This window comes from Manacus vitellinus, unplaced genomic scaffold (genome assembly GCF_001715985.3).
Source record: "Manacus vitellinus isolate BGI_N305 unplaced genomic scaffold, ASM171598v3 scaffold_4_pilon, whole genome shotgun sequence".
In the NCBI taxonomy this organism is placed as follows: Eukaryota; Metazoa; Chordata; class Aves; order Passeriformes; family Pipridae; genus Manacus; species Manacus vitellinus.
In genome coordinates this window covers 17406468-17431031 of record NW_021940604.1, presented here as the reverse complement: position 1 = coordinate 17431031, position 24564 = coordinate 17406468, and positions in this window count along the sequence as shown.

Here is a 24564-nt window from a genome sequence, read left to right as displayed (position 1 = left end):
TGTATGCAAAACATACAAAAACTTTTCCAGTTTCTCTTCTTTTACTATCTGAAAAACATACAAAAAACCTGGTAAGAAGAAAAAATCTTCTTTAAAAATTAATGTTTTCTAAGAATTTAAAAAATCATATAAAAAAACCCCAAAAGTAGTAGTTCTAATGGATGGTTGGAAAGTTTTTAAAGACAATTAAAGAGATATCTATGTGGGCTGCAGACCTCAAGTGTAGAAGTAGTTGAACTGAAGGGTTGTGTTTTTTAATGGACTTTTCTGGTAAGCTGTCAAGACACTTTTCCCAATGAATTTTCAATCATTTCACTGACTCTCTCCACCTCACTTGCTGTTTATTCCATTATGGTGGTTAATAAAAAATGTTCCTATCTAGATCAGTAATTCCCAAACTGCTCACCAAACAGTGATAACTACAAGGCTGTAGTAAGTGAGATCCATTCTCAATAAAACAATATGTGTTTTCTAAACCGTCTCACAAGTGAGATTTTGAGCACAACTGCAAATGTTCCTGGGTTTTAAGTGGAACAAACATATATGAAAGAATTTCTATTTTATCAAGAGATAGAAATAGTGTGTTAGTAACAACAATGCCAACATCAAGAAAGGAGAGAGTGAAATAATTTGCACTCCTGGCTACTATATTGGCTATTTACAAATGTGAAGCTGGTAAAATAGATTCTCACAGACTGCATCTGGACTGAGCTGGTGCATTCTGCAATTCTGTCCTGGCTCCTGGTCACTTGAGCGTCAAGCTAGGGCCAGGGCACATCAGGGCTCTTGCAGGCGTGGAGGTCTGGTGAAAGACAGTGATGCTGCTAGCTGGGCCACGGGGGAAAATTCCATAATCCATGTGTTTGGTTTCTGAAGAGAGATTGAGCTGCAGTGGCAAGTTGTGAATCTCAGAGTCAAACTCCCTTGGTACTCTGATTTAGAGTGCAGTGTGACAGGGATTGGATCTGGTGGCTGCAGCAGAAGTTTTGGATGAGGGAAGAACTGAGTCAAAAACAATAAGATGAGCAACAAAACAATTAATGTCTTACTTTTGCCTATTCCAGCTGCATCTCCTCCAGTTGGCATTAGCAGACTTTGATCAGCTGTGCTACACACAATTTCTTTACTAAAATAGAATTCCTTTTCTTATCTTGCATATTCTTTTGTTATGTAAGATATAGGTTTAAGCTGTAGTAAATTTCACGTTAACTGTAATGAAACATTAACCAGCCCCAGAGAAGGCAGAAAGAAGGAAATATTTTTATAACTTTCCTCTCCTCAGAACCGTATTCAGAAGTGATTGAATTATGTAATTCTCCATTGTGTTCACTGAGCTTAAGTTTCTAGATACAAGAGGTATACGCAATGGCTATTTTGGTGTGGGGGAGGAATTTTGGGGAGAATTTTTATTTGTCAGTGCTTCTGTGCCATTTGGCAGAGTGAGTTCAAGAGCTCTGGGAGGTCATGCAGGTGGGAACTGTGGCTTCCCCCTGAAGCTCTGTAATGTTTTTTTCAACTTGCTGCCTATTTCCCCAGACTTAAATCTCTGTGTCATGTGGTCCTGCTCAATCACTTTGTTTTCTCTCTTCTGAGTTCTTCTTCCTACTCATATTTGCCTGCAGTGTCTTAACTCGTACTCTTCAGATATGTCCTACAGTCCCACTTGCCCATCCATGTCCAATGCTGCTTTCTCAACTCTCTTGATACCCACCTTTCGTCCCCTTGGGTCCCAGTCATAGTCTCTCTACAACCTTTTCATCAGTCTCAGATCAGCTCCATGCTCTCTCCTTCACTCTTTCATCAGTCTCACTTCCTCTCAGGCCATTTCCTATTCTTTTTCATCTCAGCATGTCTTACACAGCTCTTTATCTAATTTCTCCATTTCTCCTATTCATCTGTTCCAAATTGCTCAGGTTCTAGAAACAAGCTTCTCCAAGTTTTTCAACCGTTTGTCCAAGCCGGCCAAACAAATATCTATGTGTTTTACTAGCTCCAGTGTTTTACCAGCTCCGCTTTCAGCTCTTTTACTTGCTTAGTATAGTCCTGTTTGCCTTGATCCATTTCAGGATCTTCTTAATATTTCAGCCTAAACAGTTTCCAGGAATTGCAAAGGACCTCAGAATATGAAACATTGGGAAATTTTAATAAGGGATGGTATTAGCCAACATATAACATAGATTGCAATCTCATTACAGTAACATCCTTGTATTTCTTTTGCTGGGTATTTGTAAAGTTCCAAGGAAGCTATTAGAACCATTTGTTTTTATTTTACTGTCTGCCAATAGTGTAAGAAATTGCCTATTAAAACTTAGATTTCTCTAGCTCTGAAGAAAATTGAAGGTAAGTCATGTAATAGAAGATTAACAATTGGAGCAATAAACCAGATGTTAAGATGATGTAAATCAGTGTGAATGTAAGGAAGAAAATACAACATTTCCAGTTTGTACTAGGTGAAGATCTCTCTTTTGAATATATATTTGTTAATAAGAGAAATATTAATAGAAAAATTGTTAAACTGAGGTCAAAAATCTGTCTCACTATAACAGCAACTTGATCAATCTTGTTTCTCTTGAGCTTAATTTGTATGTAAAATCAGTAGAAGTTTTTATTATCTAAATAAACTTTCTAACTAAAAAACAATCAAAAATTTATAACACAAGCATAAACTGTAAGGAGCTCAGTTCAACTACAATGATTAGAAACTGAAGTTGTATCCCCTAGTACAAAATATAGATTTACTATTTTTCTGTTGATATAAATTATCTTTTTAATTTCATTTTGATTTTATTTATTCCTTTTTGGTTTGTTTGGACAATTTTCGGTTTTTTGCAATATAATCTGAATTGATGTAGTACTAAGCCAAAGACATTTCTTCCACTCCTTCAGAGCCTTTAACTTCTTGCCCTGTTTGGATATTCTGATTTCATTTTTCCCTCCTCTCTCACAGGATTCTTCATTTCTGTTTATGTTATAGTCCTCAGGATTATTGAATAACAATAGGTAACTGACTAGTTTATTTAAACTAGTTTCAAAAGAACCAATTTCTTTATTTATGTTTTATTTGAGCCTCATTTGTGTAAAATTATTTTGTAGTGTTTATTACCATTTTACTTTTAAATTTTCAACTTCTGGTAGCAACTTTCTAAAGTATAACTCATGGAATTAAGTCTTACTTTGGAACTCATTAAACTGGTTGATGCACGCCAGGGATGGTTAACTAACATCAGTGTTTTTGCTCAGCTGATAGAGATAGCCCACATAGCTTGGCATGGCATAGGGTAGGCAGCTACGCAGTTTTCATGTTTCACAACTTCTGCATATTTGGCTTACACAAAACACAGCATGGACCAAGAAGTATTGTTTAGGGCCCTCTGCACCAATATCAAGTGCAGCTTGGGTCTACACAGGTGCTTGGTAGAGCTAGTAAGAATGAATCTGACAAAATATTTCCTTTTGATTAAATGAAACTTTTCATAGAAGTGTTTTATTGCAGGTTTTCAACAAGCAAAATCTCCTCTTACCCTTCATTGATTACAGATATGAATGTGAAAGAAAAAGAAGTTACAGAACCTTGCTGGTTTTTATCTTTACAGTTTTAGAGACAAAATAAAATTTCTTCAAGTATCAATATCTTCCAAATACCTTCACAGTAAAACTTTGATGAGAAAACCACTTTTCAATTTTGCCCCCAATAATATCCAAACCCCAAACATTTTATCTGTGACACTGAGCCTAAGTCACAAATATGACTGGTGCTGTATAACTACTAATTGCAATGATAAATCATGTCCTCATTTACAAAGATGTGAGATTTTCTTGCTTTTAGACTTTCCTCAGTGGTTTCAGAAAGGCTTTTTGCAGCCATCTGAGACCACCCAGCTGCTATAGCAAGGGTTGGCAGAGGCATTGTTCTTAAGATATAATAAGCTATGCTGTAATTAGACACCAAAAGTCCATAACTAAAATAATTTGCTCTATTCTATCTGTTGATATTTACCAGCTTGACTGTGCTTAAATTATTTATTTGGTAGTTTGTTTGTTTATTTCAGTTCTAGAGGACCACAAAAAAATTCAATCCCTGTATGCAACAGTTAGACTCTACAGAAAAAATACATATGCAGGAAAGACGGTCCCAATCCCACAATTAGACAACAAAGCTGAGGAGGTATGCAATATAAAAATGAATGAAGAATCAAAAAATGAGTGTGCTGGCACTTCTGACTTAGTTTTTCCAGTGTTATATTAAAAAGTATGATAATTTTTTTATAACTATCCAATGTTTTTTTCACATAGGTTTTCATATTTGCTACATGTCATTCTCTTCTTTGTAAATGACTTCTTTGCCTTTGGCTGTTCTTGAACATAGAGAAAGAGAAGCCTGGAAAACTTACATCAAATACTGAAAAGTTTAAGGAAGTTACTGTGTGAGAAAATAAAGGTGTGATGATATGCTGCTTTCCTCTCTGCCCCTCAACCTGACATTTGTTTTCCATAACCCTGCTCAAGTGATAACCACCAGTGGTGATCATAATGAATATATCTGTTTGTGATGACTGCATCCAACTCCAAGTGGATTCAGGGGAGACAGTAGCAATGCCATAGCCACGGGCTAATTTGAGCAATGCACCCACCTAAGCATCATGCTGGTCAAGGTCTGACTCAAGCAAAGATGGAAGAAACTAACATCTGTAGTTGACATGCAGATATGACTCAGTTATCTTATTTGATAAATAGGGAACAGCCCAGGACCCACTGAGCTTTCCTACATGGCAGCAAGTTGCGTGACAAGATCTCTCCTTGAGCAGGGACACTTCTCAAGCTTATTCCTTGAGGCTGAGAGATCCCTTGCTGCAATACATTCTTGCTGATTAATGGCATGATAAATTTTGAAATCTTAGCTAGATGAAATAAATGAGTGATGTACACATCTAATCCTTTAGATATAAACCAATAACCATATCTGGGACTCAGTCTGGATCTAGCCACACTTAAACTTCCTCTGAGAAGGAGTTTAGAACAAAAAGGGGTTCTTTATGAACCTCATGAGGGTCTCCCTGGCAATTTTGTCTGACTCTGTCCTCTATGCAGTAAATAATCAAGTGTACCTTGCCATTTAAACTTGTTAAACCACTGTCACATTTACGGTTGAACTTTGTAATATCAATAAAGTATATTGTTGTTTCTCTCTTATGAGTGAAGAGTACAACTCCATTTGCAACAAAAGATGGTACTGGAATGCATACAAATATGAGACTACCGTGATATTGCACAGCTGCTACCCACCGAATGTCTAATACAGTACAAGCAGTGAAAAAACATAGAACACCTCTAGTCTTTCACAGAATAATGCAACAATACTTCTTCTACATGTCATTCCTGCTCTGTGACAAATATTTTTGCACCTCTTCTGTTTTCCTTGGTGACCCCTACTCTTCCTATGATATGCAGGAGAAGGTCACCAGAGGGTAAATCTAGAGTTTAACTCTATTTCTTTGGCATATTTTGCACGTACCATGTGCAAATTCTCTCACCTTGTTTGTGAGAGAATTCATGTTTACAGAAGTAATGGTATCCCAAGAGAGAAGGAGTGCTCTGTTAACTGCTGCCTTGCAAGCACTCCATGTTTCACAATTTACTGTAGGTAATAAATAAATGTTTGCACAAATTAGAGCTGATTTTAATGCAATAAACTAAAAAAAAAGAAGAAAATTAAATGCAAACACAAGGGTTTATAGTGCACCAGATTATTGATGAAAAATTAAGCTGTATACGAAATTAACCTTAAGGCATTCAGTATTATTATTTGACAGCACTGAATGGTTTTCTTTTAGATTTTTTTTCCTAATTTGTACTTGTTTTCTAGTGTTTCCTCTTCATGATATGAGAGTCTTAAAAATTAATTTATTCATTGCATATAGTGTCCACATGCAGTCACAGAAAGATTTTATACCTTTTTTACAAGACACTCTTGTGGAGGAGCAGGAATCAGAGTGGGAACAGTTCCAGGCATGGAAAAAGATATACAACAATTGAAAAAGGACTTTATTATATGGACTTTACAGTTCTTATGTGGTTTCAAATATGTGCATTGTATATTACCCCTACAGTTGTACTGCCTTAGCATGTCCAGTCATGCCTCAAGTTGTCTGTTCCCTGCTTTCCCCGCTTCTCCCTTTGATCGGCTGAAAAAGCTGCAGTGAGGAGAGAGCTACCACTGGTCCTTTCCTTTCCCAGTTCCTCCCTCTTTGCCCGAGTCCTTACTCCTATTCGTTCCCCTGGTTGTCTGTCTCATGCTCCACCCCATTTTCTGGCCCCTTCCACACCAGAGCTTATATAAGCCCCTACACACTCTCAATAAATGGCCATTGCACATGACCTTCAATCTCGACTTGGACTCTTTGTGAAGTGTCGTGGCCCCACTCCCCTCACCCCTGGACCGTGGCACACTCTGGTGCATAGGTCTGTTGGCCAGGTGGTGTCATAAAACAGGGATATTCTATGAGTGTTTGTACTGCAACCATTCCACATGCATGCTTATGTTCATGTTTCAACATGACATTATAGACACTTCATTGTCATTATTTTTGCATTTTCTTTTCATTGTCTTTCCTCACATTTTGGAGTCTTCTGAAACTTGCCAATGCTGAATTACTGTGTCAGGAAGGCTGGTCTAGAGGGAATCCCATCCCAAAGAAACTAAGTAACTTTCAGTTTTATTAGCAATTATTAGAGTTTCAGACATTGGAGAAAAATATTTAAAAAGACATATAAAAGATAGGGAATCAGTTTATTATCACTGTTTACTCCTCTGGAGAGCAAAGTTGCCATATATCCAAAGTGTAACACTTGGATCTAGGCCATTCCAACACTGCGTCCAGTCTATGTTCTGGTATTGTTACTCATGTCCTGGTGCTTGTCCTTCCTTAGAAGGAGGCCTTCTTTGTTGCTTTCTTCTTTTGATTTTCCTGCCCTGCCAGTTTTGTTTATAAGCTTGTGAATGCTTCCCAGAATTTGTTTCTCGGTTCAGCAAGGAGCTTCATCATATCCACCACAGTCAATCAGCCCTTCCCTCACCTTCCTACTGCTGTGCTCTTCGAAATTGCCTCTGTCTAGCTTGTCAGCAAATGAGATTTAATATGAATAAACCACTCTTCGTTATAAGGTCAGTTTTTATCATGTCTTCCACTGCCAGCTTATTTCGTCAAATGACTTTGGTGTCTACAACACTATCTGAATATCAGTGTCTCTTCCTTATTCTGTAGAAGAGTGCTTGTAACCTATGTACTTCAAAAAATCGAAGCATATCTTTCCACACACATTGAAGGGTGCGATGGTCAGCCTTGTTCCATGGCCTCTTTTGTTTAGCAGTGTAGACATATTGCTCACATCTGACATTAATGTTTACTTAAGTTTACATCATGCCCAACACAATAGTATCTTAATTGCTAGGGGCGTCTTCATACTCTTAAAATAAGAATTATTAATAAATCATTATAATCTTTACTAATGAAGATGATGATTATAATAACAAACAATCTTCTCCTTAGAGTTTTTCTTGTGTCAGTCTGAAAAACTGTTTTGCTAATCTCGAGACTCTCTGATTCCTCTTACGGTCAGTGGGTGAATTGTTATGATTCTTTTCTGTACTCATGAATCTTTCTGCTGTTTCTACAAATCTTTCCTACTTCAAATGTGGACTTTGGATTCCAAAAATCCAATTAGGAAATGTCAGAATACAGAGAGGACAAAGAAAGATATATTTCTTGGACATGGCATGATAGTGTACGGCTATTGTTTCAAGATCTACTTTAAATATGCCCTGACTGAAAATAATAATGTGAGATAGGATAAGGCATTTTAAGAAGCTTATGAAGTTGTATAAAATATCCTCAAATCATGGTTCTTACACTTTCTTGCCACTAAATAAAATTACAGGAATATCCTGTCTGGCATAAAAAGTTTGTTATGTCTGAGTTCTGATTTCTTGAAGTAGAATGCCTGTTTTGCATATGTACAACAGAGATCAGTAACATTTCCAAACAAGTCATCCTTCCTGGAATCTGCAGTATGAAAAAACACTGTTTTTTTCTTTTTTTTTTTTTTCCCCAAAAGGAAATATAATTTTTTATGGCCATAGAATGTTGTTTCTGATGTAGTATTTAAGACCTGTAAGGCTTAGTTTGAAGGGCTTGGCAAGAAGCTAGAGTTGTAAGCTCCTTACACCAAATAACAGTATTTTGAGAAACATATACCCTTCACAACTGTACTCAAGGGAGCTCCTAAGTTCTGGGCTGAAAACTTCTTTTAAACTTAGTGCTATTGAAGGATTGTAATTTCATATTAACTACTACAGGTCTCTCAATTATTCTTGGACAATAGGATATTGGGTCCTATTGCTCCACTGAGGCAATAGCCAGTTAACAGGATTTTCAAAACTTCTGTAGAAAAAATTTCTGGAGGACTCACACTGTGTAAGAAAAATAAGCTGATAACAATTATGTCTACTTCTGTTTTCGTTGAATCTCCAAGCAGATGTCTCTGGATCACTGTCATTTCTGTGCACTTTTAATCCTTTTTTAAAACATTTTAAACATTTTTAAACATTTTAAAAAGTGCCTATATTACTTTATATTGGTAAATAAATAATGGCTACATATGATTTTTCTTCTTTAAAAATTGAACGCTCTTTGGGTCTCGTTATTACCTCTTTTTAGTACCAAATGTCAAGTCAGTGAGATTGTTTTCATCTCTTCAAAATCACTCCCAGTTCTTATATTAAAGAGGTAGAGTTGGCAAGAAATATTCTATTAATATTTCAGTAGTAGTAATAGTCTAGTAATTGTAGCATCATTTCAGTTTTAACCTGCATATATTGGGGGGCAGCATGTGATTTTAGGAAAAATGCTATTAAAGAGACTCTATATGAACAGTACTTTGTGTAAAGTGCGTGTGATTGTTTGCTGGTTAAACTTGTGGAGGACCATATATAGTTTTTGATATCCATATAGAATAGACTTGAGAGACAACTTTAAAACCCTGGGTAAAGCCTGGTAACTAAGGATTCGTGATGAACTTCTAGCAGCTGTCACTGGCTCCCTTTGCACAGTGCCAGAATGGCCTGCAGCAAGGGATGATTGTCCCTTAAGTGGTCCTCTTCTGGTAAAAATGAGGTGCTGAGGACCACTGGGAAGAATACCAGAAAGTAACTGGGAAATTGGTAACATCATTTCCTGCAGAAGTGTCCCCAGTCAGGGCTGGGCTTTAACTCTGTTTCCTGTGACATAGTCTAGCTCTTCTTGGATGTCTGGGAATTTTAAAAAGACCTTGCTCTCTGAAGAGTGTGCTCCCTGAAGAGATCTACCTCACTTTAATCAGGCCTGATGTGGTAGATGTGGCATTCCATCCCATCATCTCCATGATTACAAAAGGACTGAATGAATATCTGATTTGTTTTATTAGATTAGCTTATTTTTCTTGTTCACATGATTGATGACATAATATCAGTGCAGACTTCCCTCTGGTATGAGTTACAACAGACTTCACAGGTGCTCCCCTCTGAAGCTCTATGATTCATACATAGTGCTGTAACCATGACTCCCAACATCAAGTTCAAAAGCAGTAATTTAAAATTAGTGACTCTCTGCAGCAGTCAGACCTGCAAGTGTCTATATTCCAATTAGCAGGGGCTGATCTTTGACTTGCTCATTTATTAAAAGCGTAGGAATATAAGAGGGAACCAGTGAAGAAAATATAGGGTATCTTGGTATTCTGTCTTAACCACCAAACTGCAAACCTCAGTTTCTCTCATCATTACTCCCATCTGACAAAGGGTTAATATTCAGAGATCAATTTGCATTCCCTCTTGCTGACTCAATATAAATTGCTCTGGGGATTGCTTTTGATTTGCATTTTCTTAATAATGCTACCATTAACCTTGATAGCTTTGTTGGGCAGGTTGCAGAAAATAATAAGTATATCCATCTGGGATTTTATGCTTTCTTCTTTGGTTTATTTTGAACAGATTTTTCACTGTTGAGAAGTATGAATTGAAATACAGCCTCACCTTTATTTGTAAGGCAATGATGATCTCACAGGCCTTTTCCAACCTAATTCATTCTGTGATTCTGTGTGATTCTGTGGTCTGACTTTCTGTAATTCTGTAATAGTCTTTAAATGGTTTGGTTAAGGCAAAAATTTGGAAGGGAGAGTTAGAAGCAGTGCATACCAAACATTGGGAAAGTATTAGGTGCATTAAGGTGGGTTATCCCTCACTTTAGGATTATTGTAGCTATTATCACTACTATTTCTAAACAAATAATGAGAAAGTTGCTCAAAGATGTGGAAACCATGTTACAAGCACTAGCTACAGATTCCTGTAAGAAGCCACAAAGCTAAAACTGAATACTTTGAGTAAGTGATGGTTATAAGAAAATTAAAATAGATGTCTCAATAGTGTGGGTACAGAAACTGTTTAAACAACTACAGAGCAGGAACAAGAAGCAGTAAATCACGGAGAGGTTTTTTTCTCCCTTCTATGGCAATTTTGGCATGGAGAGGATGAAAATGTGTATGAAAAAGGAATGAAGAAAGAATATATAGGGGAAGGGTGAGAAAAGAATTAAGACACTGAGTTTCTTCTCTCCAAGGACTGTCCACAGAAGATGACGAAACCTGACCAGTAGGGACTGTAGGGCAGACAAGAGCAGAGGGAGATAGGCTGTGTCATTCAAGTCTAACCAACGCTCCCCATGAATCAGGTGTTGCCATGTTAGAAGGAACAGAGTACACGATATAGAGTTGCACATGGACAGAAAAAAAAAATAGAAAATGACCTCCACAAAAAGAAAATATGACAAAGGTCTGTTTGAGAAACTCCAAAAAGGCTGCCCTTAATTCCAAGCTTTAGGCAGGTGCTGGCAAGCCACTTTATTTGTTTATGCTTTTAGTCTTCTGCAAAATGAGCCTGCTTCATCTGTCACCTATCTTGCTCATGAAAGGAATTCATAACTGTTTGAGGAAGGACATTCCCTGGTGCGTATTGAGTGTTCTGCATAAAGAATTCCTGCACTGTGGCCTTAGCCCATCCCAGGCTGGGGTCTGTCTTTTACTATAACCCATATGTTCTCTCTCTAAATACATGCAGTATGTAGTTTATCATAAACTAGTCTATTGGCTCTGAAGGGAATGATAATAATAGTAGAGATAAAGCTGACAATTATAATAATACCCGATGATTTACAGATAGCTCTCTAGGTTAGATACAATTGATTCTGAAAGTGAATGAGACCTGTATTTACCCAGTAAATACGTGGTTTTAATGCAGTTGCTGGAACAAGCTATTTCCATCAGAGGGATCATGAGCATTTTAGGATTTACATTAATGGTTTCTTCACCAGTTCACAACACAGAGGGCATATTTAGCTGAGCAAGGCTGCACAGTTTCTGCCTTTGCTCTGCTGATTTTAAGAATGAGCATATTGGATTTAATTTTCCAGCCCTATCAGCCCAACTCTCACAAGCATTACATTCAATTAGGAAGAACACCAAAAGCAATTTAAAACAAGTGACAAAAAGAAGAATCCACAATGAATAAAGTTCCTTACTTGCTACTATAATGACCATCCCACTTTCCCAGTTGCTGGGACTATCTCAGGAGAATAATGGTAACTACTACTTTTTTCAGCTTATCTCAGGTCTCCACAGTGAGTCCTAATTTTCTAAGTGTGTGCGTGTTTTCAAACAGCTTTCCTTGTATATGCAAATGATATAGGAATGGCCTCTTAATGGTTTATTTTTATGTCCAGTATTAACTTAAGTGTGACCCATTTACTCAGCCTTCTGCTACATGCAGCAGAAGACTCAAATAGTTATAATTATAATTTTGCCCTGTGTAAGTGCCAGGTTATTCAGTGTGTCTCACTGTCATGTCGACTCCCCCAGTTTGTGCAAGTTTTTTTATTCCAGCTCTGTGCCAAGTTAGCTGTGGATTTTCTGTTGCCACTGATTTCACAAGAGCATCTCAGCATAAATATTATAATTTAAATTTGATTTTATAACAGCTATGCTTCGATATCTAAAAGTGACCTCAACATGTACTTTTTGAAAATTGCATTGGAAATGAGGTCACCCTGGGAGGATATTTGGGGCAGATGTGTTCCACTAGCCAGTTGGTTCCCTTCTGAAGTTAGTTTAAAATAAACCTTTTTTTTTTTTTAATGTTAAATTATTTAGCATCTGTCACTGGACTTGTACCTTTGTTTTCTGCTGTGTAGTTAAAATACTCTATTTATTATTTCCTGCCACAGCTGATCCCATACTCTCCATCTATGTGTTGTCAGTGCTTCACATCTTCTAGCAGGTGCTGAAATTTGTTCTGTAAATGTTAATAGAAAAAGCAGAAGAAATTTGAACATTCACTAGCAAGTGTCCTCAGAAAACCAGCAGCTGAAAGAACCCAACAAAAAGCTTCTGCCAGAAACTATTTGATCATAAACCTCTCAAGCAGAAAATTGGCAATCACTGCAGAAACAATTCCTCAGGAAAGTATTCAACTTTCAAATAACCCTGAGACACAACTCAGTATCATTTAGTTTTCAGTGAGCACATCTAGCAGACCATCTCTCCACCAGAAACCAGTGCAAGCTTAAGACCTGACTTCTGTCCCCACAGTCACTGGAAATTACATCTTTTAGGAAGAAAGAATGCAAAAAGTTCTTTTATTATAATTATTGTGTTTCACTACATGTGCTGACCCACATAGAAGTGAGGAAAACCCAGAAATTCTTGGCTGATTTCTGTAAAAGCCCAAGGTTTTTGTTTGTCTCCGGATGGATTTTACAGTAAGTAAAATGTATATATGAAATGTATAAATTCACATTCTCCCTTGCGTGCTTCCCAGGTGTGTGTGTGAGATGGGAAACACCAGAAGTGGCTGTATATGTTTACACTGGATTTAAATTACAAAATAGATGCATGCAGGAGAGGATGAAAGGGGAAGATGGTTTGGGACCAAGTTCTTCCAATTGCAGTCCTAGTTGAAGTAAGCTAGGAATGAAGCAGGCAGCTCTGCAGAATCCTGCAGTTTGTTAATTGTTCCACATTTCCCATGTGGCATGTACAAAGAAACAGAAATAGAGATGGTTTCTGCACTCTGGTATGTCTTCATCCCCAAAAAGGTCATATTCCAATATGAAGCAATAAAAACTTCTTTTTGCGTAAATACAACAGTTTCAATGGGAAGCTCTGCAAACAAGGAGACTGAACTGTGAGCATATAATTTACACAGGAAACACCTCTTTCTGCTCAGGAGAGAATATCTTTACAGTGGTGAAAATGCAACAATCAGAAGTTTTTAGTTTGTGAACATAAACAAAGAATGTAAGGATATGGTATGTATATGCAATAGTCTGAGTTTTATAAAGGGAAAAAATCAATCATAAGACAGCACTAAATAGATTTAAATGTAAGATTATAGTACAAATAAAGAAAGCAGTGTACAATTTTTACAAAGTCCAGTGTATTATTTTTTTGCTCTACCACCTCATCTTCAACTTTTATTTCTCTCTCTTCACCTCATTAATATCTGTTTTCCAAAAGGTGGCTTTGGGGAATAAATTAAGTTGTAGACTATGATCACTAATTTTACACATGCCTAAATCATAGGAATGACTCGATATAAATGAATGTTTTGAAAAGACTTAGCTTACGGTCTGGTATGATCAAGACTAGCAGAGTCATTAATAAAAAAATAATTTTTCGTCTACCACATCTTTTTTTTTTATGGCATTGGCCCCTGATTTTGACCAACAAGGGAACCTGAGAAACTGTATTCAATTGTATTCAACCATGTTCAAAATCTCATCTCCCAGATATGCAAAAATAACTCTTCTGTAGAAGAAATGTTGTCAGTCTGTGCATTGCCTCAAGTCCTGTCTGCTGTGCAAATGAAATTCAGCAAAGCTGATTTTTCAGGATGTGTGTTGATACGTGCTCGTGCATCAGATGTCAGTGATTGTGATTAAGCCCTCAAAGGTATGTGTGTGTACATATTTGTATGGAAGAGGAATAAAATGTGGAAGCTGCTGGTGACAAGACTAAGGTAGTGTTTCACATGTATACCTCTCTGCCTCAGGTAATAACAATAGCAGAAATTAAAAAAAGTCATGTAGTGCCATGGTCCTAGGAGGGAGGGGCACGGGGCCATGACACAGCACGGACAGGTCCGGAGACAAGGTAGAGGTGCAAATGGGATGCTTTATTGAGGTGTGTAGGGGTTTAATGAGTTTTGGGTGGAGAAAGGGCTAGGATATGGGGTGGAGCATGAGACAGACAAATGGGGGAACAAATCGGGGTAGAGACACAGGCAAAAGGGGGAGGAACGTGGGAGGAACCGGGGAAGGAAAGGGCAAATGGTACCTGTCTCCTCTCTGCAGCTTCTGCAGCCCATCAGAGAGGGGAGCGGGGCAGCAGGGAGTAGGCAAACTCATGGCAAGCCCAAGCGTGCCTAGGCTGTGCACTTTGTAGTGTGGATACAACGAAACCACACAATAACAGTAAAGTCCATATAATAACTGCAAGGTCCATATAATAAAGTCCTGTCAATTGCTGTATGTTTTTCTCCACTCCTGGAACTGTTCCCGTCCTGAATCTTGCTCCTTCACAATGTAGGAATGGGGTGAAGTGTTTTAATTTCACAGTGCATAATATACAGCCAAAAGTAGTAATAGAGGAAATACCAAAGGTATTAAATATCTTTTGAATATCTGAAAACCAGATCATAATGTAAAAGATTTAATAATTAGTATTCCACATCTAATGCACATCAGTGTAGAGGATTCCAACAAACTGCCAAGCTTCCAGCTTCCTTAAGCAGAGAATTGCTATGTTGTGTATACATAGATTTATATCTGGGTATTGAAATGATGCACTGACTATAGCATACAGTTAGACTGAAAAAGCACTAGGAGCTTTCGAACCCTTTAGTAATTTTTTTTTTAAATCACAGGGAAAGTAAATACTACTTTTGTCTACTGGAATATAAGAAGGCAGGAGTTTATCATATATTCTTGCCTAACCCGAGGACTGAACTATTCATAAATCACTTGCCAGCAGAAATGCATTTTTCTTTTGGTGGGAAAACATTCTGCTATAAAATTTGTAGCACCTTTTGTATTTATCATATGAGGTAAATTCTTAAATTTACCAGTATTTAATAAAATATCATGTGACTACAGAAACTGAGGCAGGAAGACTAGCAAGCTAATTTTGAGGAAACATTTTATTTCTTCTCTCATTTAACTCTCAGTCTAATCTAATATTAGCAAATATTGTACACCACAGTCAAGCATATTTCCAATTTCTCTCTTCCAAAATACTCTTATGCTTTTTATGAGTTTTCTAGTGGCCACTGTGGTATTACTTTAATTTTTCAAAACTACTTGTATTTGTTTTGTGTTACTTTCACAGTAAGTATTGTAAGAGAGGGAGAGGCACTCTGACAGATCTTGGAGGCAACCTTTCCCTGGTTCTTCCTTTACCAAGAGCTTTTAAACCCATAAAAGTAAAGTAAACATTTATTTAAAAACCCCAAGAAATTACAGCAGATTATCAGGAAAACTGAGATTAGTATTTAATCACTGACACATTAATTATAGTGAAAGAGTCCAGGATTTTCTTTCACGTAGCTGCAGGATGAAAGGATCTCATTCTTTGAGCGACCTAAAATATTCAGTTGTGGCAATGCCTGAGGCAGATATGTAAGACAGTTTAGATGAATTTTACTTGGACAGTGCTTGTACTTTTACCCCATTGATATAACACAAGCTGAAGGTGCTTAGTTTAGATTCAGAGACCTAATTTCTTGACATCTTAAGCTATGAAAGATGAATCCTGGCGTCTGCTGGTGCTACCAGCAGCGACATTTTGTATCATTCCTTTTAGCTGCCCTGCATAAAATCACTTCACAGAACACCTCCTTTTCTTTCATATTTTATTAGGTGGATTGGCAGTGTGTGAATATTAACTTCTATTACAATCAAGGAACTTTGCAATGCTGAGAAAAGTAATTATTAGCTGTGACTCCAAAGACAGCGTCTGAAAATCATCAACTATTATTTTGTTCAAAGTTCTATAAATGAGCGATTTTCTAATTTTTAATCACTTAATAGAGGATATTTAAAAAAGATTTAGGTCACTCCCTTCTGGCATAGTGCGTTAGTCCTGCTGGCACTGGATCATTTGGCAGCACCTCTTTGATGCTCAGTCACATACGCTGTTCACCATTATTACAGGTGGTTTCAGGTCAGGGCTTTTCTCTGGTTACTTATTGCTCAGTGAACATGAGCTTCACTGTCCATGAGAACACTTTCTTAAACTGGTGATGTATTCAGTGCAAGGGCTGTCACTCTGGTTTTCTTTCCTGAAGTATAAACCTTCTATAGCTGCCCTGGCTTGGAGGCAGCCATTGGCTAGATGTGAACTTTCAATCCTACCAACTAACTTTTCTTTCACTGGAAAGCCAAGCACCCCTTACTAACCAATGGCTGATGTTTTCCTTTGTATTATTTCTTTAAATTCCCTTGGGGTCCACGAAGTAGTACACTGTATACTCCTGGCCTCAAATTTGAATTATGATTGACTGTCCACTGATGTGGCATGGGCTCAAAATGCTGAAAACGCTGATATTTATTCTTGTTCTCTTGTTTTGACTGTGGCTCAAGATTTAGTTTACAGTGACTAACAAGAAGGGCAAGAACTATATTTGCCTAATCATTATTTCAGAAATCCGAGAATAAAGTCTGTTTTGAATCCTATGAAACACCTTTCACCATACTCAAATTACGTTCTATGAACAACTCTTTTGCCATCAGTGACAAAAGTAGAGAACAATAAAGTTATCCCAATTAAACTAAAGGTCACTCAGGGTTTCATTTTTCATACTATTATTATGTCCATGCACATCCTAACATATTTGTTTCATATAAGCCTGCAAATAAAGCTGCTGCAGGAGGTAAAGATGAACCTTGATGAAAGAGGAGCTGCTAGTCTGTGCTTTGCATCTGAGAGCCTGAAGGTCAAGAGAAAGAAGGATAAAGTGACATTGGACTGGTTGTGCCCTTCCGTTGGTAGTGTGTCTCATGGTTGTTTCTCTTAGAAGCATTTATTTAGATAGAAACATCACCCACAACAGCTGGAATATCTGAAACAGTGCCTGTTGCACTCTAACCCTGACCTATAACTCTTTTAAAAAACTCTTTAATGCTTGTTCAGCATTATTTCCCTCATAGAAAGAAGACTGTCCAGTGCAAGGGTGTGGGAATTTGAACAGAGGTATTGTTGCAATGCAGTTCTCAAAGAGGCATGCTCAATGCTTTATGGTTGCTTTCTGCACTTTCCACAGCATGAACGCAGCCTGTTTGCTGCCTAGGGCTCTTCACAGTTTATATGTGGTGTGTAGCACATTTGTGTTAAATATCGTGCATTTTTTTCCAAGTTCAGTAATTAAAAAATATTTTCATTGTTGCTTTTCTTTTTTATTTCAACCTTAGGACTACCAGTCATTACCTGGATTTCATGTGATACCTGTCGATGGAAAGTGGACAAGTCAAGAGTTCTCTTTGCAGAGGTGGTTTACACATGTAAGGAGAAACTACAGTTGTGTTTCTTTTTTGTCCTGGTTCTTGTGTTTATACCTTTTTCTGTCTGTCCATATGAAATCCACTAGTAGGACCATCGAGATCTGTCCTGAAATATTTAGCAAAGCAGAATATGCTGGGAAGTGTGAATAGACGTAATTAAAAGTATTAGTTTACAGAAAGCTGCTGTTTAATTTGTGGAGTCTGAAGAGGGTGAGAATGAATGGCCTCATGAGACCTGATATAGGAAGGCAGACTTAGTACAAGGAGCCAAAAACATATCCAGAAAGATGAATGAAAAGCATCCCGTAGAGCTCCCTGTCAAAGAACTCTTGAGGAGTGTGAGATGAAAAAGGTGAAAGAAAGAACAATGTTTAGGGAGCACAGGGAGTAGGTGTTATGTGAAATTTGCAGCAATTGGTAAGCAATGAAGTTGAAAGACAAGAAAATATGACCTTGTGTATAATATTTCAAAAAGAGATGGATCTGCAGCAACAGAATAATTCAAAATACCTACAAGTTAATTGTGGATGATACCTGATACTTAAAAAACTTTTTTTTACGGCTTTTGATAGTTCATTTTAGAGAGAAAATTGCGGACATGACTAGTTGCTTTGGTACACACTTTCATGAAGAAAATCAGCTTTCTGACTGCTGCTACAAAGCAGATAAGGACTTTGTAGATCTTAATCTGGAAAGCCAAGCAGCAAAACGTGCTGTGCAGTAGACTAATGTTCTCTCATTTTCTTAAAATACCTTGGAGATAGGCCAATCCATTCGAGAAATGCAAGACTGTCTTTTAAAATGATAATGGGAAATTAGTTGTACACGAAGATGTGTGAAGATAAGGGAAGTCCTATATTTAATGTATATTTTCTGTATAAAGAGATATTTTACTGGTTTCTAAATTTAACTTTCTAACTCTCTTGGAAGTCTCACAGCTTTCTGATGTTTCTGTACAAACTCACATGGATGATTAATACTGAAATATTATGTTTAATGCAAGAATATTTAGGAACACAGTAACATCTTGCTGCTTTACATCAAGGCATTACTGTGTACACAGACATGGAGGAAGCACTTCAAGGCAGGTAGTGAGACCCTGTGGGCAAGCTGCAGCTATGCTGCAAGTCAGTCTGTCTAGTTTAATACAATTGGCTTCATACCCTGCTTGCAAGAACTCTAAACTCTTCTGTTTGTCTTAGCAGAGCTCCTTCTTTCCTTCTTTCCTTCCTTCTTGCCTTTCTGTCTTTCCACCTTCCTTCCTGCCTGCCTGCCTTCCTGCCTGCCTTCCTTCCTGCCTTCCTGCCTGCATGCCTGCCTTCCCTGACAAACCCTCTTAGGGAGAGCAGCTGAGTACTGTTGTAATCTGCTGAAATCTGCTTGTGCTTCAGAGTCAGGCTGGGTCAGGTCTGGACTGAGCATGGCCACAGAAATCAAGTATGTCCCTGGAAACACTGGTGGACTTTTTGATGCACCACTTTTCACTGCCAGGACTAAACTTGTCTCTTCATGTAGTGTCAGGGGAGTCAATGCTCCCAAGAGCGACAGATGTCATTTAGGTTGCCAAGGGTAGCCAAAGGACCACTGAGGACTGCATGGTGCTCAGTGCTCTGCAGCACGTGGTGTTCTTAAAAGTATGACAAGATAACAAAGGTCCCTTACTCCTGGCTTCAGCATGCTTTTCTGTCTCTACTCCCAGATTAAATTAAGTTCCCTAATTCTGATGTAGAACTCTAAGGACAGAAGAACAAGACCTCTTTAAAGCCATATAACATCATCGGTGACATTCACCTGGGGTACAGGACTCAAGGGGAAATTAACCACTGTTCGCCTGGTGCCACTACGCATTTCCCAATGATCAATACAATCCAAGTACCACCTCTTTGCAGATGTCCTCCCATAACAACAAGCAGCATTTCAATCCCTTTAAAAATACATTTAAAAAAATATTTTTAGCTGTGTTATCTAGTTACTCTTTCTGATACAATCACAACAGGCAGATCTCTTAAGACAATCTTCTGGTTCAGCCTCACACTGACAATAAACACTGAAATAAACAAACCCAGAATTAAATTAATGTTCCATTTTCCCTTGCTGTACCTGCAGGGTTTTTTTTTTCTCTCTGCTCTTCATTCTTTGAAGTATCCAGGCAGCCACATTCAGAGTGGCTGAGGGCAATGGGGATTTTTTTTTCAGCTCATACTCTACAGGGATGAGTTTTTTGATTTGTGAGTATGAGGAAAGATGAATTACATCATTTTCTCTGAGCTGTCACCCTCTTGTAAGAAATTGCGAGCATGTACAAGTGCTTACAAAACTGTTACTTCCTGAAAATTTTCTAAAGCAATAGAACATAATAAAAGAATTTGCATATACTGAGCCACTCGTCAACAAGGTGAGAGAAAAGTCCATGATATTCATGATAGAACTGGATCTTTTTGACAAGCATTCACTAAATTAGAGTGGTTCCATTTGACACTTGAATACCAAATTTAATTTTGCTTTTGGATTAGGATTGTTCATCTCACAGAAATCTCCTTAAAAATTAACTTTTTTTTTTTTTTTTAATTCAGAGAGTGTCTAATGTTGAGAACTCAGGTCATTGAACTTTTCTGACACATTATCTAGATTTTTGGGTCAGTTAAGAATTTGAGCGATGTCTGTAACAAGAAGACACTATCTGTTTTCAGCTCATTTGTAAGGAGTTTCAGCTATTCTGTTGCTACTATGGTCAAACAGTATATAAAAATTAAATTACTACTTTTTGAGGCTTAATGAGGAATACCTCCAGTATACTTAGGCTTTTAATAGTGGCTTTATGTTTCTCAAAAGCGTGTGCAAAAATGTTCTGAGAATATAATGAAAAGAAAGGTAAAACCCAAGAAAATTAAAAAATAAATTTGTGTTGAAAATTAAGTTATTGATAAATGCATAGATGCGATTCTATATGTAAACCTCTGGAATGTTAACTCCATTTAACTGGAGAGCACATTTCGAAAGCAAAATTTTCCTAAGATAGGGGAACAGCTCCATCCAAACTATGCACATCTCATACATGAAAACCTGCTACAAGTAAGAAGATCAATAATTTGATGATTTTCATTCCCTGCTTCATTTCAAGTTTTATTTAAAAAACCCAAACTATCTATGTTGGTTTGTTCTTTATCTAATACATCTCATGAATTACTACTACCATGCATAGGTGATGGAATATCTTATTCAGATCAATGGGAGAAATCTATGTATAAAATAGACTACAATATATGCTCTTGTCAGGGGGGAAAATTATGATTTCATAGAATCATAAAATTATAGAATGGTTTGGGTTGGAAGGGACCTTAAAGATCATCTAGTTCCAATCCCCTTGCCATGACCAGGGGGATGAACACTTCCAGGGATGGGGAATCCACAACTTCTGGCAACGTGTTCCAGTGTCTCACCCTCTTGCAGTAAAGAATTTCTTTCTAATATCTACTCTCAGTTTGAAGCTATGCCCCCTTGTCCTGTGGTTACATGACTGTAAAAAATTTCTCCCTATCTTTCCTACAGGCTCCCAATTCTCTCAGTCTTTCCTCACAGGAGAAGTTCTCCATCCCTCTGATCATCTTCATGGCCCTCCTCTGGACTCGCTCCAGCAGATCAACGTCCTTCCTAAATCTGAACTTTCTCTTTTAGACTTTATTGAAAGTCTGATGCCAGAATTTGTTTATTCTGCTGGATAGAGAAGATCCTAGGTTTCATTTGTTTGCTGTTTCTGGTGGCAATACTTAACCTAAAAAGTACCAGTTGTTTGTGGTCAAAGCACATTTTTATTTGCATGTGCATCTTTGAAGAAGAGTGTGTGAACAGAATAAGTATTAATAATATGGTATTAATAAGAGATTAACCACAACACTTAATATTAGACAATTTTAATTGGTTTAAATAAATACTAGAAAATAAAAAACTGTCTGCATTTAACCAAGACCACAAAAAATAACAGTGTTGAAAATAAAGATTTTGCCATGTGAAGCAATATTTAATATTTTATCTAGCCTTTTTTTTTTTAACTGCAGAAAAAAAAAGGTCTTGGGGTCTTACCAATTCAAATTTGATGCATTTTTACAATTTATTTAGGTACTTTTTCTGTCATTAGTGGAGATTTTCTAATCTTGTAAAATTGGAGTGGCTTACATTTTTTTTCTACGTATTTCTGACCTATGTCTGGGCATAGAAGATATCTATGGTAGATTTGTTTAACTTTTTGATCTCTTAAAATTGTAATGCTCCTGAAGTTTGTGAACAATGCAATAACAGTTTACATCGCCAAGAAATTACCGCATCTATTGCAGTTTCTTTCAAGCATAATGACACTTTCAATTATCTCTGTCAAAGTATTTCTGTGAATTATCTGAATGAATGTAGCCTTTTTCTTTCCTATTCATAATCAGATCCAGATTTATATGGAAACAATCATTACTTGTAAGCATTTACCAAACAGTAAAGCCATTTCATGTTATGGATTATTTACAAATTTTTTGTTTGAATTCTCTGATATGTGACAGGTCACCTTGCTGGCACTACTTCTTTTTGTTTCTTGGATGGAAGTATCTTTTAAAACCTGTGGCTTATCAATAATGGGGGAAAAAAACCAGTCCATGCAGAATCCTCTGTTGCATATGCAAATATAGTTATTTCTGCACATGAAAAGAGACTGGGAGAACAGCAATGGGAACAAAACTCCATTAATACAAACAACAACAAAAAATCCTGGACCAAACAGCTTTTCATATTCAAATAGATGTTTGCAGGAACATCCTCTTCTTGACTAAATGGGTTATGGGTTCAAGTTATACATTCTGTTTACATTACTCTTTTGGTACAAGGTAACATGTTGATTTGCATTAAGCTGGTCTTGGAAGTCTTTCTATTGAGCTTATCACGTGAGTCTGCTCTCCATGATGATTGTGTTCATTCTGGGCATGTTGAAGTTTCACTATATTGCCCTACTAAAATAACAGCAAAATCTGAAATAAAATGTGCATTAATTACTCTCTTATACAAGCTGTTTTGGAACACTAGATGACAATGGCATGTGCCCAACTCAGATAACAAAACTCCCCCAAATTTTCAACTGCACTAAAAAACAAGTAGAAAATAATGTTTAAGGATTTTTAACCTAATTTCTTATGACCCAAAACGAATATTCTATTAGATTCTCTACATGAAAATTATTTCTTCCTTTTTTGGAATAGTTATGTATAAAGGTTCTTGGCACTGAAAAACCAACAAACCTGCTTAGAAAAACTGTTGGCTTTGAAATGTAGTTTTAAGATCCATAGTCTCTCCATATATCTCTTATCTGTAAGAAATATATGTCTCCTATACATCTATCACTCTTAACTGAAACCTGTGTTAGCCTGACTCAAGAGGATAAATGAGGGAGCATTCTGAAAAGACTGTTTATGAATAAGTCTTTTAGAGCCTGAGACTAATGGGGTTCTAAGTAAATTAAGATGATAAACCATTTCTCAAAAATAAAACACCTTCCTGCAACCTTTTTTAAATATTTTATAGAAGAATATGTCAGGTGTCTATTTCATTTGTAAGTTCACAAGATCTTCAGATAAGGCAGAAAAGCCAAAAGACAGCTGAATTGAGGCACTATAATGGGTAGTAAAGAGAGGAAGGCAAAGCTGATTAAACTGCCTGCATTAGCTACATCGCAACTCACCAAAAGGCTAGGCTTGTAACACCACTCAATAAAAAACTTTTTAGAGATTTTAATTACTTGAAATAATTCATAAGTTGTGCATATTGTCCAAAAAGATTAGATTTGATGGAATCTGAGAATTTTAAATGAGCAATGTAATGCACAATACAGGAATAGAATGAATGTTTGGATCATCAGATCTGTGTCAGAATTAATCAGTTCTAGAGTTTTTTCTTACAGAGATCTACAACCAGACTCTAAAATAACTTCAGAGTAAACAAGTTTAATTTTGGGTATAGCTTCTTAAAAAATATGTTTTTTTCTAAAATTCAAAGTGATTCTGTTTTTATATGTATTCTTTCTGCACTACTGATACCTGTGTGAATATTAAATCTCCTATAGTATTTGATCTCTGTGGGGATTATTTTCCTCAGATGAGAAAGGCTTGGGCTTTATGGTTATCAGTGCTGTTCTTTACCCGTGCAGCTGTGAATACATGTAGAACATGGAAAAGACCATAATCTGCTATGAATATTTATCAACACTCTTCTTGAAATTGCAGGAGTATTGATTAAAGTCACACAGAAGAAAAGAGGGTGCTGTACTATTACCCTGCCATATATAACCCTCATATATTTGTACCATGTTGAAAAAAACATTATAGAAATATCTGGAAAGATTAAAAAGACAGCTTGAACAATTTCTCTTCTAAAATCCATCAGCTACTTAATATTATCTATTATGGGCCGGGACCTCCTCTGAAAGGATCTGATTGCTTTAAAATCCCTTTGGAGCTAGGCACTTACTTGCTTGTATTGAGTACATAATGACTTACCACTAATGAAAGTTTGGTGACGTCTTGCCCCCCTACAAATACCCTGCTTCAGCCTCCTCATAACAACCACTGGGGCTAGAATGATGCCTGAAAGCTGAACAAATCCTGGATGTTGCAGCTGAGTTTTCTGTCCTGGTCCCCTTGCTGACAAAATTCCAAGTAACTGGAAGCACTAAATGCAGAAGGGACTCAATAGCACTAAATCTACATTTCAAATACAGAAATTGAAACTTTATTTTGGCAGATAAGGATTTTCAAGGCTTCTCAGATGAAGATGGTCAGACCTGGAATATTCAGTGAACTCCATGGAGCTGAGTCTTGTTGTAAGAAGGCAAATGACAGAATTAGTAAAACAATAAATAACAAGTTGGTATTTTTCTGTGGTTACAACACATACAGGA